Source organism: Theropithecus gelada, chromosome 16 (assembly GCF_003255815.1).
Source record: "Theropithecus gelada isolate Dixy chromosome 16, Tgel_1.0, whole genome shotgun sequence".
NCBI classification, from domain to species: domain Eukaryota; kingdom Metazoa; phylum Chordata; class Mammalia; order Primates; family Cercopithecidae; genus Theropithecus; species Theropithecus gelada.
Window position 1 is genome coordinate 41,746,971 of NC_037684.1, and position 13,609 is coordinate 41,760,579.

Below are 13,609 nucleotides of genomic sequence, written 5' to 3' on the forward strand. Positions count from 1 at the left end.
TAAGCTCTTATCCTATACCGGCTGCAGCCGGTCTCCGCCGGCCTCGGGGGCGCGCCGCCGCCGACCATGTGCTGCGAGCGCCGAGCGCAGCCAAGGAGGGGGCCTGCCTGGCGCGCGCGCGCCGGCCCACGTGGACCTGGGCCGCGCCGGGCGCGCGCCCGCCCGCCTGCCTCCTGGGCTGGGGGTCACGGAAGGTAACCGCGTCGCGGTCCGGGGCCGGGCCGCCCCCACCAGCGCCTCCGGGGTCCTTGGCACAACGCCCCGATCTCCCAACCCAGGCGCGCCTCTGCGCGCGTGACCCGCCCAGACCCCGGAGCTTTGCTGCAACGCTAGTGGGAGCGCGAGTGTGCAGGGGTGGTGGGGGCGCCTGCACCCTGTCTCGGAGCACCTCGGCCAGGCGCGCGCGCGGGGGTCCCCGTCCCCACCCCCAGGCGCCTTCCCGGCGCGCCCACCGCCCAGTCCCGCCAGCACCCTGAGCATTTAGGGATTTAGCGGGGAGGGGGAACGCGCGCGCCGGGGCTGATTCCGCGCGGCGCTCGCGGCTGCGGCGGCTCCGCGCCCGCCCCGGGCAGAACAGGTTCCTTCCAGTTTGGGTGTGAGCTGCGCGCGCGGCGCCTGAGTTCCTCCTGCAGCGCCCACTTCCCTCAGTTTCGTCAACTCGCGCACCCCCACAGTTCCCCTTCCGGCGGTGGGGAGGGAGTGCCGCAGTGGGCCCCGGGGAGCGAGCGGCCCGGCCGCTGCGGGTGCCTTGCTTCCCCCACTTTGCTGCACCGGCAGCAGCAGCAGCAGCAGCAGTAGCAGTAGCAGCAACAGCATCCGCGTTGCGCGAAAGGAATGTGAGCCGCCGGGCTGAGTCAGCATCCCCGGCCCAGGGCGCGCGCGCACCCTCCAGGCAGAGGCGGCGTCGGCACAGGTGCATGGCTCCCATACCCGCGGGGAGCCCTCTGTAGGGGACCTGAAGGTTTAGACAGTCTGTGCCCCTCATCCCGTAGTCCCCGACCCCAAGGTCACTGTGAACTAAGCGGTTGATGCACGCGAAACCCCAGTTACGAGCTCCTCATGGGGACAAAGCATGTGTCAGTTCCTAGACATTTCAGAGCCTGCGGGGGCGCAAACTTAGCTTGTCGGTCTCTACCTCACATCCCGAGGGCAAATTTGGAAACTGCTCGCAAGCGAAGGCCATGTTATTTGCATTCCTCTGCAGACTTTGGCGCCGGCTGCTGCCTTCATTGGGGTTCGGAGAATGTGGTTCTGATGTCAGAAACTCAAGAGAGCCTAGTTTGGGAGTGCGTGCACGGAGGGTCGCCACCGGGAGGAGTCGGCGATCTGAATTTTAATAAAAGCCTTCCTTGCTCGCTGATTTCTCTCACCATTTTGGGATAGGCTCTCCTGAGTTAAATGCCATCCTTTGCTGTTGACAAGTTCTGGTTGTGTAAGTGGGGAGAAGATTCGTTGGTACAGGGTGCCCTGTATGGCCAGTCCTGTACAACCAGGGGGCCGCTGTGTAGCTTTGCAACCTTGTAGACGTAATTTAACCTCGTAGAGCGTTAATTTCTCCAGATCTGTAAAATGGGAATGGAGGTGGTATTCCCAGAATTGGAGGGTTTAATTTATGGTACTTGTAAAGTGCGGATCGCAGTGACTGGCATTTGGTAAGGCCTCAGTACCCATTAGCTCTTGATGCTGTTATGATTTATGCTTTACCAAGGCCAATTAATTGCTGACTCCAACACACTCCCTGTGAGAGCCTTTTCTGAGTTGTTCTTCAAAGGATCCACATATAATGATATTTAGAAACTGATTTGAACACTTCATGCTAATACAGTGCTGCCTGTAAGATAATCTTTGATATTTAGGATCTTACACTTTAATATTTAGGACCTGTTACTGTATGTATGGAAATGTCGTGTGTAATATGACAGCATATTCTGTGTGTCTTAGGAACCTAAAGTTGCAGCCTGCCATTATATACCTGAGTGACTCGAAGCAAGTCACATAGTCTCCGTACTTCAGTCTCTTGATATAAAAAATTATACAAATTATGCCTAAAGCCTCAGGAGTGAATGAATGATTGGAAAAATCACATCTGAATGTTTGAGCAAGTGAAACCTGGCTTTTGGGGAGCATGATTCTAATAATAATAATAATAATAGATTTTTCTTACTAGTAATATATTACTATTCTTCTATTTTATTAATATTAATCTTTTTAAATGTTTACTTTGTCCTCAACATTGTATTAAGTACCATACATGTAATTCAATTTTAACCCCATCAGTAACCTTCTGTAGTTGACACTCATTATTCCCATTTTACAGTTGGGGAAAGCTGAGGCACTGAGCACTGGAGGGATTGACCTAAGGTTACACCATGTTTATAGATACACACTAGCGCTTTTTACAACTAGAGCTCATCCAAAGATGACATTTGCCATCTGTGTTTGAATAATGGAGAGGTGGCTGGAAACCCCACCTAAGCACAGCCTTGCTAGTCACAAAAAAGTCACGCAACATGACTTTTGCCCACCCTAGTTAGAGGCTGGCTTCACCTTGTTCCCTCAATCCTAGTGAGACCAAGCGTAAAAACCCCTGCTTTTTTAACTTCTCCAGAGAAAGCACTGCATTGCCATGCTAATCAACACCCCCTCGCCCCCAAACAAAACTAACTCTGTTTAGTTCTAAATAAGAACAAAAGAACCTTTGGAGTCTGGAGTACAGGACCAGAAAAATCAGGAAATCAAGTGACGGGCTCAGCTCCCCTGGTAGCCTCTCCCGTTGTGTCTGCCTGATCTCAAGTGGCAGGCAGAGCCCCTTCTTGGCTTTCCTTTACAGTGGGCAAGGCCATCATGATGCCCTTAAGAAGTCCCCCAACATCTTCTTGGGGGAAAATATTGGCTCTCCAGAGCTGTCCCCAAGGCTCCCTCTTCTAGCCCTCTTGCAGGGTCATTTGCATGAGAACAGATTCCTTTGTGTAAAGTTGGCCTGCCTGTTCTCTGTCCACGTTTATAGTCCTTCAAGTCTTCGTGTTGGGTTGCTAGGCAGATATGACCCTGGCTTGCAAATAAGCTCACTGCATTTACCAGCCTGTGAGAACTTCAACTTGGGTAAGTAGACTGAAAGGAATCTGGTCTGGAGCTCTGGGAAGAGGGTCCCTCAAGCCTGCTTTTGGGGGCTGATTCTTCAGGGCAGCCATCACAGAGGGAGAGTGTGTGAAGGGGGCTTCCATGAGGCTTCGATGGCTCAACCACCCTTCCATTCTTCCTCTTCCAGTCTCTGTTCCTCCCACCATGCTCCCACCCAAGGGCCTGTGTTCTGGGCGAGTGACTTGTATGCCACTGAAGCAATTTCTTGCTTTACAACTTTAATATCTGCTTCTCCAGTTGGCCAGGAACTTCACACACTCCGCCATGTAGCAACAGTGAACTGATGGTCCAGGTAGTTCTGCTAGGTTTATTTTGTGATTTGTGGTTCCCCCCCCCCCCACAAATTTCACAGTTTGTAGGAAGGCAGGGCCCTTCAAACTGGGAAACACACACTTCTGGGGGAATTTAAAGATTTGCCAAGGGGTTCTGAGGCACAGATAGTGATGACGATGATAATAATAATATTACCGAGTTGTGTGCAAGGCTTAGTACGCTTGCTAAGTTAACTGAATTAACATGTGCAAGGGGCTTAGCACTGGTATTGGCTCGTGGTCCCTAACTCTTGGCTGCGACTCTTTCAACCTGTGATTCCTGGGGGATTGAGGAGGATGGTGATCAGGGAAGTCTTCAACTGGCAGAGAGGACCTTGGGAGGACTGGCAGGGGGTACTGAGCCAGGGGAGAGGTGAACAGCATGAGAGGAAGGTAGGAGGTAGGTGAGGCCATTCTGTATTTGGGGACAGTGAGGTCATCTTCCCACTCGTGTGTGTAGGGGCGGGCGATGATTGATTTCGATGTATTGCTGGTGTCTGGCATTAACTCTGGAGTAACTTTTACTTGATCAGTACTGAATTTCATTCCTAGGCTTCTCAGTCTTCATAGTTGACTGCTCCTGTAGTTTTGTCATCTATTACTGCTTAAAAATTAAAAAAAAAAAAAATAGAGAACACAGCCTCCAGGAGGCTTCTATAAATTATCTCAAGGCTGTTGCAAAAGTCCTAAAAAACAAACCCAGGCTGAGTGTGATAATCCTAGTGCTTTTGGCATGAAGGCAGGAGGATTGCTTGAAGGCAGATTGAGACCAGCCTGGGCAATATGGCAAGACACCATATCTAAAACAATTTTTTTTTTTTTTTTTTGAGATAGAGTCTTCCTCTGTTGCCCAGGCTGGAGTGCAGAGGCGTGATCTTGGCTTACTGCAACCTCTGCCTCCCAGGTTCAAGCGATTCTCCTGCCTCAGCCTCCCAAGTAGCTGGGACTACAGGTGTGCACCACCATGCCTGGCTAATTTTTGTACTTTTAGTAGACAGGGTTTCACCATATTGGCCAGGCTGGTCTCGAACTCCTGGCCTCAGGTGATCCACCCGCCTTGGCCTCCCACAGTGCTGGGATTATAGGCATGAACTGCTGCGCTGGCCTAAAAAATATCTTTTAAAAAAATTAGCTGGGTGTGGTGGTGCTGTCACACCACTGTACTCCAGCCTGGGCAACAGAATAAGACGCTATCTCTAACCAACCGACCAACTCAAAATCTCAGAACAAAAGTATTTAAATCACGTTGCATTTAGGAGTGAATGCATGTCACAGTAAACTGTATGACACAGCTGTGGGTCGTGGGGGTCGTGGAATCTCATTGGCAATATTGGGAAGGGCTGCATATGGGACAAGTGAATTTTGCCCGGATAGAGTCACGCTTTCTTCGGATAGTTGTTGAAGTTGCCCCACCTGCCCTGTTCCTCAAGGCCCAAGGAATAAAAACCTGCTCTCCTGCTATATTTCTTGCCTAAAGGGAGATGCTGACTTTCCCTATCTTGTCTAAACAGGTACCTCCTGTCCTGTGCTTCTAGATTCCCAGGAACAATAGGCAATGTTAAGCTTCTATTTTAACCCTTTAGGACCAGTGCCTCCATGAGTTTCCAGATGGCTAGGGGATGATGCGAAGAAACTAGAAGGATGCTGCAGGATTGTGTTGTGGGCAAATGCTGAGGAGGGGTCCCGCCTTGCTGTGATCAGTGGGGGGCTGTGGAGTTAGGTGAGCTTTTTAGGGATACACAGCAGGACTGGGTCCAGGCAACATCCATCCCTCCATCCTTCCCTCCCACGCCCGTCGTTCATCCATCCATCCAAGTAGCCTCTGCTCATCCATAGCCCACTCATGAGCACTGACAAATACTGTTGTCTCCCAGGCCACAAAACCACACCTCAGAGGATGTGGTTCCTTCTCTCATAGTGTTTATAGTTTAGTTCAGAAGACAGGACACATGTGATTGTTACCTAAAACAGCATTTCAACAAGTGCAATTTTACAAGTGAGAATTACAAGTGAATGTCTTCCGAGAAAGAACTTAGAAAAGTCATCTAAGTTTAGGAGAATGATGAGATGAAGCTGGTAGGGTGGGGCAGAGCCGGCTGGGCTGTCGATGTTCATGTTACATGCATTCATCCAGCAAATATTGACTGAATACCTTCTGGACCAGTTGCCGGTATTATGCAGTGCATAAACTATACAGAATGCCCCTGCCTTTACATAGTTTCCACCCCGGAGTTGTGGATCTTTCTTGCTTGAGCACCTAGCTAGCCAAGCATCATGGACAAAGAGTTCTTTTGAAATGTTTCTGATATGGAAATGTAACTTCCATTTTCAAGTAACATCAACAAAGGGGAGATTCCCCTCACATGCACCCTACGTCTTGACCTCATATTGTTAAATTGTCCAAAACCAGATTTGCTGGAAGGCAGCATACTCCAAGGATGCCAGCTATTATTAGAGTCTGCTTAGCTGAAGGGACCTGGCTCAGGTTTAGCCAAGATGGCACAGATAGTCATGGGATTGTGTAACACGGAACCATAGTTTGGAACGTTGAAAATGCAAACTGAAATCACTCTTTATTTCCTCTTTGCCTTGTTTGAGACTATGGTGGTGTGTTTGTAGCTTCTACCTTCTCTAGGTTCAGAAACCAGCATCAGAGCTTGCTAACAAACAGTTCTGGTAGATTCAGCCAGTAGCTGCAGGGAGTAAAAATTTTTTTTCTAATAGAGACGGGGTCTTGCTATGTTGCCCAGGTTGGTCTGGAGCTCCTGGGGTCAGGTGATCCTCCTGTCTCGGCATCCCAGAGTGTTGGAATTACAGGCGTGAGCCGCTGTGCCCGGCCATTATGTTTTATTTTAATGTTAGTAATGCTTTGGCTGGCACAGCACATTTTCAGTGTGTTCTCGTATTTATTATCCCTTTATCCTCAAAACAATCAAGAGATGGACTAACAGTAGCCAATATTTCTTAGCACTTACTGAGAACTTGGGTAGGATTATTTCATTCTCACATTGTGTTTGGGGTTGAGAAAGTTTACTGTGACTCTTTTTTTTTTTTTTTTTTCTGATATCTAATTCCAGGCTAAAACTGCATTTTTCAGGTAAGGGAGAAAACTGAGACACAAAGAGATTCTGTAACATATCCACGGTCACACAGCTAGCAAATCACTGCTGAATCCTGGATACATACTATTCTGGAAATAAGACAACACATCTCAAAAGTCAATTCCCCAAAAGGCAAATTTGCTAAGTAACTGCTTCACTAAATTGAGTGGGTTTTTTTTCTAAGTTTGGGTCTTACCTCTACTTCTGCCCCTACCTGAGCCTTGGCTTCAGAGATTCCCAGGTAAAACTTTAGTGGGAATCTGTCTTGGGGTACTCAGGATGTCATAACAAAATACCATGGACTAGGCTGGGCTTGTTGCCCCATGCCTGTAATCCCCACACTTTGGGATGGTGAGATGGGCGGATCACTTGAGGTTAGACGTTTAAGACCAGTCTGGTGAAACCCTGTCTCTACTAAAAATATAAAAATTCGCTGGGCATGGTGGTATGTATCTGTGGTCCCAGCTATTTGGGAGGCTGAGGCACGAGAATCTCTTGAACCTAGGAGGTGGAGGTTGCAGTGAGCTGAGATTGCTCCACTGCTCTCCAGCCTGGGTGATAGAGCGGGATTCTGTCTCAAAAAAAAAAAAGAAAGAAAGAAAGAAAAATACTGTAGACTAACAAGAGAAATTTACAAAAATACAGCCCAAACAACAGAAATTTATTGTTTACAGCTTTGGAGGCTGGAAAGTCAAAGATTAAGCTGCTGGCCAATTTAGTTCCTGGTGAGGGCTCTCTTCCTGGCCTGCAGACAGCCACCTTCTTGCTGTGTCCTCACATGGCAGAGAGAATGAGCGAACAAGTTCTCTGATGTTTCTTCTTGTAAGGGCACTAATCCCATCACCTCATGACTTCATCTAAGCTTTATCACCCTACAAAGGCCTATCTTCAAATATCATCACACTGAGAGTTAGGGCTTCAACATACAAATTTTGGGGGCACACAAACTTTTAGTTTATAACAGAGTAACATATTTCATTATATGGAAGTGGAATGGATCCAGGGCAAGGGTAAATCTACAGAAATAGAAAAGATAGTACAAAGCACTGTTTTTCTTAAGAGAAAGTTTCCGGCCAGGCGCGGTGGCTCAAGCCTGTAATCCTAGCACTTTGGGAGGCCGGGACGGGCGGATCACGAGGTCAGGAGATCGAGACCATCCTGGCTAACACGGTGAAACCCCGTCTCTACTAAAAATACAAAAAACTAGCCGGGCGAGGTGGTGGGCACCTGTAGTCCCAGCTACTCGGGAGGCTGAGGCAGGAGAATGGCGTAAACCCGGGAGGCGGAGCTTGCAGTGAGCTGAGATCCGGCCACTGCACTCCAGCCTGGGTGACAGAGCAAGACTCCATCTCAAAAAAAAAAAAAAAAAGAGAAAGTTTCCTACTCTCATGCAAAAATGACAAAGGGAAAAAATTGAACTTGTTTTTTTTTGAGACAGAGTTTCACTCTGTTGCCCAGGCTGGAGTGCAGTGGCACTGTGTTGGCTCACTGCAACCTCCGTCTCCTGGGTTCAAGCAATTCTCCTGCCTCAGCCTCCCAAGTAGCTGGGATTACAGGCACCCACTACCATGCCTGGCTAATTTTTATATTTTTAGTAGAGATGGGGTTTCACCATGTTGACCAGGCTGGTCTCAAACTCCTGACCTCAGGTGATCCACCTGCCTTGGCCTCCCAAAGTGCTGGGATTACAGGCATGAGCCACTGCGCCTAGCTGAAAAAATGGAACTTTGACATGTAAACCACCGATCAGGCTGAACGTGACAAGGGGAAAGATACGATGCATGAGGTGGGCCTGCCAAAAAAAAAAAATCGAACCTGGATCGGATCTCATCCTAGATCTACAAGCCAGTTTACAGGGAAAACAGGGGTCCAGGGAACATTTCAATAGAGGATACAATCAGCTAAATCCAAAATTTGAGAAATGTTACAGGGCAAACAACATAACTTATTTACAAATCTATGCAGAGAAAGGAGGAGGGGAGCCATAAATGAAAAGAAAAGAGACACGTGAACCAAGTGCAGTGTATTGTGAACCTTGTCTGGATACTGATTAGAACAAACTAACTGTTAAAAAAAAGATACTGATAAGACAATGGAGGACATTTGAACTCTGATTGAGTTTTTGATGATACTATCCATTGTTAATTTTTAAAAGGAGAGTGTTACGGAATTGTAGTTATATAGTAAGAATTAACTTTTAGAGACTCGTACCAAAATACTTTTGGATACAATTATATTATGTCTGGGATTGCTTTTTATTTTTTAAGAGACAGGGTCTTGCTCTGTTGGCCAGGCTGGAGTGCAATGACATGATCATGGCTCACTTGCAGCCTCGAACTCCTCAGCTCCAGCCATCTTCCCACTTCAGCCTCCCTAGCAGCTGGGACTACAGCACATGCCACCATACCCAGCTAGTTTGTTGTTGTTGTTGTTGTTCTAGAGAGATGGGGTCTTGCTGTATTGCCCAGGCTGGCCTCTAACTCTTGGCCTCAGGTGATCTTCCTGCCTCAGCCTCCCAAAGCACTGGGATTACACGTGTGGCCCACCACCCCTGGCCTGGGGCTTACTTCAAAATAATCCAGCATATGTGGAGAGGGAGGCAAAAGGAAATTGAAGGAGAGGGCCAGCCTGACCATATGTTGATAATTGTTGAATTGAGATGTTGGGGAAGTAAATGTGAGTTTCTCAATTTTGGTGTGTTTGACAAGTTCCATAATAAAATGTGTAATAAGTGATAAGTAAATACAGTTTTGTGACAAGTTCTTAAAAATGTGGCAAACAGGCTTCCAGGGAGCTAATTTCAGACAATTTTCCTGGAGCTTTCTTCTTGATCACACCCTTCAGGATTTTCCTTCTCAAGTGGAGGATAGACTTTTACAGAAAAGATGTTATCCAGAGGTCCATGTCCTCTCTCTGATCTGTGAGCCAGGACACAGATATAATTTCCTCAGGGCTACTGGGTGTTTAGATGCATGGCGTGATACCACCTGGGCTCTCTCAAATTGGCTCCTGCAATATGGCTTTCTTCTGTGACAGTCTCAACAGGTGGTTTGAGCCTAAAACTAGGGAGGATATCATATGCCCCCTGTGGATGGGTTTCCTGGCATCGTTGGGTTCACAGAGATGATATTGTCCCAAACAGTGTCTGGCGTGAGGTCTCCAAGCTTTTTTTTTTTTTTTTTTTTTAAAAAAAAAGCATTTTAATTACCTAAGTGAAATTGCTCTCCCAGCCTGGATAGAGGCATTCAGAGATGTCTTTTGCATCCTCTGTTGAGCTTAGACTACTATCCCTTAGTCCCCACACTCTAAGAAAGCAGTCTTTCCAAGTTGGGCCAGCCTCAAAATTACATGTTGGGGTCTATGGGCAAAAGACTGGGACACGAGAATGTTTATTATGTATAGATAATAAATAAACCTTTGTCCTGGCTATTGTGGGAACTGTGTTTTCCTTTTCACCTGGATGGACTAGGGTGAGGCAACATGTAAGGAAGTGCTCACTGCCCAGGTAGTGTGAGTACAGGGTGGCCACCTGAGCAGAAGGGCCACCTCCTGACGTTTTGTGCCCTAGGCATTTTGCTTGTCTCGCTTTAGCACTGTCTCTCACCTGAACTCACCTGGACCCATGCAAGGGACTCCTAACTCAGCTGCTTGTTTCATCTGCCGCCCTGTAGGGCATTTGTGTATTCTCACCAGGGCAGGGATTCTGTTACAATATAAGCCAGAGCCTGCTGCTCTTGCTCAATCCCTCTGGCTTCCCATCTCTCGCAGCAAAAGCCTTTCTTTCCTCTGACTCTAATCCCTGCCCTTCGTCTCTCCATTGCTTCTGCAGTGGCTTATTTGCCGCTCCTTGCTTGTGCCAGACCTCAGCCTTTCCCAGTTTCTCTACCTTTCCTGCATGGCTTCCTGATGGCTGCGTAGCTTCCTCCCTGACCTCATACAGATCCTTATCCAAAGTGCACTTTCTTGATGAGATTGTCCCAGACCACCCCCTTTAACTTTGCAGCCTTCATCCCACGCCTGAGCTCCTTCTTTGATGTCCTCCGTGCTATTTACATTTTATTGATTTCATTTCTCCCCTCACTCTCAAAAAAGTAAGTGGTGTGAGGGCAGGGATTTTTGTCTGTTTCATTCATGGCTGTATGCACCGTGCCTGGTTTAAAACCTGTCAGTCAGTACAAATTTGGTGGACAAATGACAGAATACATTGGGGAGTTGCTTCAGACAACACATGAACAGCTGATGCCCAACGATGGCCCCTTCTGACAGCCCCTGATGGCTCCTGGCCCCCAGCCAGCACACAGACCATGTTCTGATTTTGGGGAGTAAAACAACAGGACTTCACATCCCAGAGACCCGCTCCCCCACTGCTCTTTTGTCTTTTTTGGCCTCAGCTCATCAGATGCTTTTGTCTCTGGAAAACCAACAGAACCCTCTGCCAGAAAGGTCTGCCCGACATTCTTGTTATTTCAGCTGTTTTCAAGGTTCTCTAGGAGGATGCTTGGCCACAGGGAGGCCCATGGGAAATGAGGGTCAGGTGATGAAGTGAGTGGCTCAGGAAGCCCAAGGACTTCAGCTCTGTGTTTTCAGACACTGCTCAGCGGATCTTCAGGTTGCTGTATTCCATTTGCTTCTCAGTGCTTCTGGCCCACAGCCTGCCTGTGGGTCATTTGGCTGTTTATCAGTACCTTTACCCCTAAGCAAGATTGGAAACTGAGGGAGGTCAAACTTGAGCACACTTAGCAGCCCTACTTTAAAATGGGAGTCGTGGAGAAGAACAGGAATCACGGGTAAAGCTGATTGTCAACTAAAGTTCACTCTACTCCTGCTTGGGGAGCATGAGATGTGGGAAATTGTTCATGCTTGTCCTCAGCAAGGATCTTTCACAGTCAGTTGTGCTCTGATGGAGCAGATGGGCCTTCGTTGTGGGATTTGTTGACTGATGTGGCCGAGTACCTTCTGCCCCAGTGGAAGGAGGGGTGGACACTGTATTTGCCAAAGACTCTGCCTTTCTTTATAGCCAGGAATGCTCCTTCCCTGTGTCTACTTTCCTTTCTGAGAGTGATGGAGAAAGAAAAAGCTGGCAAAATAACATCAGATAAGATCTGAGGGCAGCAAGCAAGGCCATTTTCTTTTCTTCATTTGTTCTAAGGGCTAGATGCAATCAAATGCTTGGCTTATATAGCTGTATGTTTGGAGGTATTGCTTTCAGAGACAGGATCTTGCTCTGTTGCCCAGGCTGGAGTACAATGGCACCATCATAGCTCACTACAGCCTTGAACTCCTGGGCTCCAGTGGTCCTTCCACCTCCGTTTCCTGAGTAGCTGGGATTGTAGACGTACACCACCATGCCTGGCTAATTTTTTAATTGTTTTGTAGAGATCGGGTCTTGCCATCTTGCCCAGGCTGGTCTCCAACTCTCAGTCTCAAGCAGTCTTCCCACCTTGCCTCCCAAAGTGCTGGAATTACAGGCATGAGCCACTGAGTCTGGCTATGGGACCATTTTCCTTATATTTTTGTTTTGTTTTTTTTTTGAGATGGAATCTCACTCCGTTGCCCAGGCTGGAGTGCAGTGGTGCAGTCTCAGCTCATTGCAACCCCTGCTTCCCAGGTTCAAGTGATTCCCCTGCCTCAGCCTCCCAAGTAGCTGGGACTACAGGTGCACGCCACTATGCCCAGCTAATTTTTTTGTATTTTTAGTAGAGATAGGGCTTCACCATGTTGGCCAGGCTGGTCTTGAACTCCTGACCTCAGGTGATCCGCCTGCCTTGGCCTCCCAAAGTGCTGGGATTACAGGCATGAGCCTCCGCGCCCAGCCCCATTTTCTTTATCACACTTGAGCTCTAAGTTTGAGCTTAGATCTTAATCAAAGTCTGTACCTGGGCATCCATTCTTTGAGTATCTGGTCTGCCTTTTCCATTTAGTTAAAACAAAAATGGGGAAAGGATTAAATGTCTCCCTGGAGGTGTGGGTGTGAAGAATAATGCAATGGTGTGCTGGCTAGATTTGCTTATTTCCATTCTATGAAAATTTTAAGTAACGATTCTCTTTGAAAATCCTCAATGGAATGTTTCATCATGGAACACTGAAGAAACACAATCTGTTTATTTATATTCTTACCTTAATTTTAGCTTCTTTCTTAAGTGAATTTTTTTTCCCTGAAGTCTTCTATATTGGATCCATTCTGAAATGGATTATTGACCAGGCATGAGGCTGCTCTAGTGTTCCAAGCTAAGAAACTTTAAGAGGAAAAGTCTCCTGTGTCTGTTGCACATGGTCAGAAGCCAGTAGAATAATCTTGGAATCAAGCAGTAGGACCACAGGCATTTGTTAACTACTCTCCTTGTGCTAAGGCTCTTTCTCCTACAAAGGGAGACATCTTTGGAGTCTCAAGATCAACAAATACCAGTTGAGTCTAATTGAGTTTGAGATAATACATCTCCTTTTGGGAAACAAAAGAATTTGCGTTTCTGAACAATTGATTCATTGGCCTCCAGATGACATGACTGTGTACTTGGATTTCCTTTTATTTTGATTAAGTGTGTATTTGCCCATTCTTTTGGTTTTTATCCAGGTCTTCCAGAATTTACATACCTCTAACCACCCCCATCCACGTGGATTGATCAATTGGGTTGGGTGGCGAGGAGGTACAACTGGAAAAAGTGTCTGTCATAATCCCAGGCCCATCTTTTTTACACATTGGTTCTCCTTTAATCTGCTCCATACATTGGGTGTTCAACTGAAACTTTGTTGTTGTTGTTGTTAATTTTAGATTAAAAAATATAGAGATAAGGTCTCACTATGTTGGCCAGGCTAATCTTGAACCCCTGGCCTCAAGTAATCCTTCTGCCTCGGCCTCCCAAAGTATTGGGATTACAGGAATGAGCCACCATGCCCAGCCAACTGAAATTTTTATTTGGTCCACAATTTCAACTCTGTTTCTCCTTATTAAACTTCCTAATTGACTGGATGTGGTGGCTTATGCATGTAATCCCAGCACTTTGAGAGGCTGAGGTGGGAGGATCACTTGAGCCCAGGAGTTCCAGACTGGCCTGGGCA

General features: G+C 47.3%; 1 protein-coding gene across 8 annotated transcripts in view; it reads left to right on the plus strand.

Annotated features, from left to right (window-relative positions):
* Positions 1-13,609, plus strand: part of ARSG (arylsulfatase G) — a 175,725-nt gene that overhangs the window by 29,017 nt on the left and 133,099 nt on the right. For 4 of the 8 annotated variants that reach the window (XM_025361654.1, XM_025361657.1, XM_025361652.1 and 1 more), the window contains exon 1: positions 117-194. The exons of 1 other annotated variant lie outside the window; for it this stretch is intronic. The gene's annotated coding sequence lies outside the window, so the exon portion shown is untranslated. Of the gene's footprint in view, positions 1-116; positions 279-695; positions 914-13,609 lie in introns of those variants that run through there. 3 more of the 8 variants (XM_025361653.1, XM_025361651.1, XM_025361650.1) reach the window with 2 other exon arrangements.